Below are 6,506 nucleotides of genomic sequence, written 5' to 3'. Positions count from 1 at the left end.
TCCCTGGGGAGGATATACAGGGTTAGGGTATGGGTTAGGGTACGGGTTAGGGAACGGGTTAGGGTTAGGGTACGGGTACGGGTATGGGTTAGGGTACGGGTCAGGGAACGGGTTAGGGTTAGGGTACGGGTTAGGGTTAGGGTACGGGTTAGGGTACAGGTTAGGGTTAGGGTACTGGTTAGGGTCAGGGTTAGGGTACAGGTTAGGGTTAGGGTACGGGTACGGGTTAGGGTACGGGTTAGGGTACGGCTTGGTTAGGGTACGGGTTAGGATTAGGGTACGGGTTAGGGGACGGGTTAGGGAACGGGTTAGGGTTAGGGTACGGGTATGGGTATGGGTTAGGGTAAGGGTCAGGGAACGTGTTAGGGTTAGGGTATGGGTTAGGGTTAGGGTACAGGTTAGGGTTAGGGTACGGGTTAGGGTCAGGATTAGGGTACGGGTTAGGGTTAGGTTACGGGTATGGGTACGGGTTAGGGTACGGGTTAGGGTACGGGTACGGGTTAGGGTACGGTTTAGGGTTAGCGTTAGGGTACGGTTTAGGGTACGGTTTAGGGTACGGGTTAGGGTAGGGCGAGGGTTAGGGTTAGGGTACGGGTACGGGTTAGTGTTAGGGTTAGGGTTAGGGGTTAGGGGTTAGTGGTTAGGGTTAGGGTTAGGGTACAGGTTAGGGTACGGTTTAGGGTAGGGTTAGGGTTAGGGTATGGGTTAGTGTACGGGTTAGGGTTAGGGGTTAGGGGTTAGGGGTTAGGGTTAGGTTTAGGGTTAGTGTTAGGGTTAGGGTTAGTGTTAGGGTTAGGGTCTCCCTGTCCTCTGCTGTATAGAGACCATTCTCCTCTGGTAACCAGTTTGATCATTTCAGAACATAACCTTTGAGCCTCTCTGCGATCCGCTCCCCACCTGTCTGTCCTCTCCAGCCTCACCTCTCACACTGCAGCCCCCCTCTTTGCGCCACCCAGCTGCGTGGTTGTCCCACATGTTCCTTGGGCCTGACTCCAATCCTTTACATTCTCTGTGCCCTCTGCCAGGAGCACTCTTCTCTCCCCTTGCATCATGTCTGGCTTGTTCCCCCATTGGCTGGGCCTCTACTTGCCCCCTGGTGACCTGACTCATGTCTGCTGGGTGTATGTGCTCGTCCCATATTTAAATGTAGTATCCACCTTCCCTGTGTGAGCGATTTACTAACCTGCGAGGTATGGGGTAGGCACAGGGAAGTAGTCTTAGTGCCTGTGTAAAAAAGCCAGTCTCAGGGCGCCTGGGTGGCTCAGTCCTTAAGCATCTGCCTTCGGCTCAGGTCGTGATCCCAGGGGCCTGGGGATAAGTCCCATGTCAGGCTCCCTGCTCTGGGGGGAGCCTGCTTCTCCCTCTCCCCCTCCCCCTCCTTGTGTTCCCTCTCTAGCTGTCTCTTTCTCTGTCAAATAAATAAAATCTTAAAAAAAATCAGTCTCAGAGGGGCTCACCACACTTGCTGATAATGGGGGAGCTGCTGTCCCCACAGTGAGGGGCAGGTAGTCCCCTCAAAGGGGGACCAGCCATGTGAGGCAGTTGGACAAGACTTCCAATGTTTTGGGGCCAGGGAGATGTAGACCTGGACCCAGAAGCTCACACCCTTGGATTCAAGGCTGGGGCCTAAGCAAGCCCCCTTTTTCCAAGGGTCATATTTCCCCTTCCCTGCCCATGGGCTGAACCTGATTCCTGATCTGGGGAGTTCGAGGGTGACCCCTCCTAGGAATACCAGTGGTTTACTGATGGACCTTGTCAGCCAGAGGCCCAGTAGCCTTCGAGGGAGGACCCTATAGGGGGTGGAGACAGCTCTGTTGGGGACCAGCGACAGCCCACTCAAAGTAAAGTGGGGCAGCTGGCCGGCCCTGCTGATTCTACGCAGTCTGTAGGACATAGAAACACGGGCTGTGTGCAGAGGTGCTCAACTCATGGCAGGTGGGGACAGAACCTACAGGGGGGCAGCTAGGGGAGGGCACCTGCAGGGTTTGCCCAGGAGCTCAGCACGGGGGCGTGTTCCTGGCTCCAACATGCTGACTGTGCGGCTGCATGGGTTTCCAGCCTCCCAAGCCTCAGGCTCCCCTTTGTAAGATGGGGCACTGATGGCCCCCATCTCTGGGAGCAGAAGGTAGGGAGGCCCTGTCGGCAGATTCACTCAGGACAGGTCAGGAGGTGGCTGTTGCTTAAAGCAGCCCAGGGCCTGTCCCCATGAAGAAGGTGCACACGTCCATGACCCCCAGCTCTGGGGTCCTGCTGCCAGCCTCTGGCAGTGACCCTCTTCCTGCCCTGTCCCCTGCCCCTGTGGATACGGGGTCTTCCTAGAGCTGTTCCTGCAGAATCACTTCATGGTGGACACAGGGTCATCTACTATGTCTTCACCGACCAGCGGGTTGCTGGTGTCCCGTGTGCCCCTCCAGGAGCACTGAAGGGTGGTGGTTCTTGAGGTCCGTGGTGCCCCACACTGGCAGGATGTGTCCATGCAGCACATGGCGATCATGAGCTGCTTCTATGAGGAGTGCTTCCTCTATGAGGTGGATGACATGGTGTGCGGGGATGTGGACATGAAGTTCTGTGACCACGTGGCCATGGAGATCCTGTCCCCCCTCTTTGGAACCCTGCACCCCGGTTTATACTGGGTGGCCCATGAGGACTTAAGCTATGAGCGCTGGTCCCAGGCCCAGGCCCACATCCCCAAGGACCAGAGTGACTTCTACTACATGGGGGCCTTTTTTGGGGGGTTGTGGCAGAGGTTCACCGACTGACCTCAGCCTGTCACCAGGTGATGGTGGTCAACTGGGCCAATGGGATCGAGGCCATGTGGTACGATAAGAGCCACCTGAACAGGTACCTGCTGGACCACAAGCCCACCAAGGTGCTGTCCCTGGAGGACCTGCGGGACCCACAGCTATTGGGCTGGCCCTGGAGGACCTGTGTGCAGCTGCTGGGCTGGCCCCGGGTCATGAAGAAGCTGAGATTTGGGCCATGCCCAAGAAACACCAGGACACCCGGAACTCATGAGGGGCTGTCCCCGTCTCTAGCAGGGGGTGCTGACTTCAGCGGAGCCATCAGAGCAGGTTCCTACTTCTGTCCCCTCGAGGGACACTGTGGAGTCCAGTACTGTCTGCACGGGCACGTCCAGTGCCCCAGCCGCACCTGCTCACAGGAGGCCTGCCTGGGGATACAGCGTCCTCTCTTTGCGTGCACTACATTTTCTTCACTTCTGGGTCATTTGCAGTTGTGAACGGCTCCAGTTTTATGTCAGATGTTTTTCTGTGTCAATGCTGAGCAACCATTTTTAAAAAGAACAATTGAGGGAAAAGGTTTTCTCCCTGGTTCTAAACAGACACCGCCTTGTGGGGCTGGGAGCAGCCCTGTAGCAGCCATGGAGCCAGAACGGGTCCTGGCTGGGTCTTCCCTCCCAGTCCTTGCACCTTGCCATGGCCATGGGGCTTCAGGGTCAGGGGTGCACCGAGCCACCTCTCAGAACCCCAGTGCCCTCACCGCCAGAGGCCTTGGCCGTGACCGCTAGCTCAGCCTCCAGGAGCATGGCGCCCTCTGGGTTATTTCCATTTCCTGCCGTGGATTTATTTTTTATTTATTAATTTTATTTAATTTTTTAAATTTAAAGTCATTAGCCAACATATAGTACATCAGTAGATTTTGATGTAGTGTTCAGTGATTCATTAGTTGCCTATAACACCCAGTTCTCATCACAACATGTGCCCTCCTTAATACCCGTCACCCAGTTACCCCTTCCCCCCACCCTCCTCCATTCTGTAACCCTCAGTTTGTTTACCGGAGTCCAGAGTCTCTCATGGTTTGTCTCCCTCTCTGATTTCTTCCTGTTCAGTTTTCCCTCCCTTCCCCTGTAGTCCTCTGTGCTATTCCTGACATTCCACATAGGAGTGAAACTATATGATAATTGTCTTTCTCTGATTTATTTATTTCACTTAGCATAATCCCCTCCCGTTCCATCTATGTCAATGTAAATGGTAGGTATTCATCCTTTCTGACAGCTGAGGAATAGTCCATTGTACATATATACCACATCTTCTTTATCCATCCGTCTGTTGAAGGGCATCTCGGCTCCTTCCACAGTTTGGCTATTGTGGACATTGCTGCTATGAACATTGGGGGGCAGGTGCTCTTCTTTTCATTACATCTGTATCTTTGGGGTAAATATCCAGTAGTGCAATTGCTGGCTTATAGGGTAGTTCTGTTTGTAACGTCTTGAAGAACCTCCATACTGTTTTTCAGAGTGGCTGTACCAGCTTGCATTCCCACCAACAGGGTAAGAGGGTTCCCTTTTCTCCACATCCTCACCAACATTTGTTGTTTCCTGCCTTGTTGATTTTTGCCATTCTAAGTGGTGAAGGTGGTATCTCAATGTGGTTTTAATTTCTTTTTCCCTGATGGCTAGTGATGTGGAGCATTTTTTCATGTGTCTGTTAGCCATTTGTATATCTTTGGAGAAGTGTCTGTTCATGTGTTCTGCCCATTTCTTGATTGGATTATTTGTTTTTTGGGTGTTGAGTTTGAGAAGTTCTTTATAGATCTTGGATGCCAGCCCTTTATCTGTAATGTCATTTGCAAATATCTTCTCCCATTCCATGGCTTGCCTCTTAGTTTTGTTGACTGTTTCCTTTGCTGTGCAGAAGCTTTTTATCTTGATGAAGTCCCAAAGGTTCATTTTTGCTTTTGTTACCCTTGCCTTTGGAGACGTGTCTAGCAAGAAGTTGCTGTGGCTGAGGTCGAAGAGGTTGCTGCCTGTGTTCTCTTCTAGGATTTTGATGGATTCCTGTGTCACATTGAGGTCTTTCATCCAATTTGAGTTTACCTTTGTATATGGTGTGAGAGAATGGTCCAGTTTCATTCTTCTGCATGTGGCTGTCTAATTTTCCCAGCACTATTTATTGAAGAGACTGTCTTTTTTCCATTGGGTATTCTTTCCTGCTTTGTGGAAGATTAGTTGACCATAGAGTTGAGGGTCCATTTCTGGGGTCTCTATTCTGTTCCATTGATCTGTGTGTCTGTTTTGTGCCAGTACCATACTGTCTTGATGATCACAGCTTTGTAATACAGCTTGAGGTCACCTGCTTTTGTTTTATTTTTATTATTTTAGTGAATTTTAAATTAATGTATAATATATTATTTGTTTCAGGGGTACAGGTCTTTGATTCATCGGTCTTATACAATTCACAGTGCTCACCATAGCACATACCCTCCCCAGTGTCCTTCACCCAGTCACCCCACGGCTCCCAACCCCCTCCACTCCAGCAACCCTCAGTTTGTTTCCTGAGATTAAGAGTCTCTTATGGTATGTGCTCTGGTAAGCGCTGTGAATTGTGCAAGACTGTTGAATCTCAGATCTCTTCCTCTGAAACAAATAATGCAATATATGTTAAGAAAAAAAAAGAAGAAGAAGAAGGTAGCAGGAAGGGAAGAATGAAGCAGGGGAAATCGGAGGGGTAGACGAACCATGAGAGACGATGGACTTTGAAAAACAAACTGAGGATTCTAGAGGGGAGGGGGGTGGGAGGATGGGTAAGCCTGGTGGTGGGTATTGAGGAGGGCACATTCTGCATGGAGCACTGGGTGTTATGCACAAACAATGAATCATGGAACACTTCATCTAAAACTAATGATGTAATGTATGGGGATTAACATAAGAATAAAAAAAAAGAGTCTCTTATGGTTTGTCTCTCTCTCTGGTTTCGTCTTGTTTCATTTTTCCCTCCCTTCGCCTATGATCTTCTGTCTTGTTCCTCAAATTCCTCATATCACTGAGATCATAGGATAATTGTCTTTCTCTGAGTGACTTATTTTGTTTAACATAATACACTGTAGTTCCATCCACGTCGTTGCAAATGGCAAGATTTCATTTTTTTGATAGGTGCATAATATTCTCTGTATATATATATACACACACCACATTTTCTTTATCCATTCATCTGTTGATGGACATTTAGACTCTTTCCATAGTTTGGCTATTGTGGACATTGCTGCTATAAACATTGGGGTGCACGTGCTCCTTCGGATCCCTACATTTGTATCTTTGGGGTAAATACCCAGTGGTGCAATTGCTCGGTCATAAGGTAGCTCTTTTTTCAACTTTTTGAGGAACCTCCCTAGTGTTTTCCAGAGTGGCGTCTGCCTTCATTTTAAATGGCTATTTATGCTGGTGTTTGTGAAATGTGGGCACTCACTCAGTCTGGATGCATGTGCCGCTGGGATTCCTCAGTGCCCACAGATGGTTTGTGCACTCTCTCTGGACCATCTGCCTGCACTGTGTCTTAGCAAGCATTTAGTGATGCCACTGTGAGCTTAGACACCCAACAAGGCGCAGAGCATGAGAGCGAGAACTAAGATACAGGATCCCTGCTCTTGGGCCTTCCTGGGACTTTCGATGGACCCGTCCTCCTGACTCACTACTCTCCTATTGTGTAATAGACATACACCTGATACCATTAAGCATGTTTCAGGGAACAATTCAGTGGCAATAAGTATAT

At 50.0% G+C, this 6,506-nt stretch overlaps 1 pseudogene; it reads left to right on the top strand.

The window, feature by feature from the left end:
- Nucleotides 1-2,297: 2,297 nt before the first annotated feature.
- On the top strand, nucleotides 2,298-3,111 carry LOC118009808 (annotated as a pseudogene).
- The last annotated feature ends 3,395 nt before the right edge of the window (nucleotides 3,112-6,506 follow it).

The sequence above is a fragment of the Mirounga leonina genome, unplaced genomic scaffold (genome assembly GCF_011800145.1).
Source record: "Mirounga leonina isolate KUSES-001 unplaced genomic scaffold, KU_Mleo_1.0 Mir_101058, whole genome shotgun sequence".
NCBI lineage: Eukaryota > Metazoa > Chordata > Mammalia > Carnivora > Phocidae > Mirounga > Mirounga leonina.
Note: the sequence above shows the minus strand (reverse complement) of the source record. Positions and strands in the feature narration are given on the sequence as shown.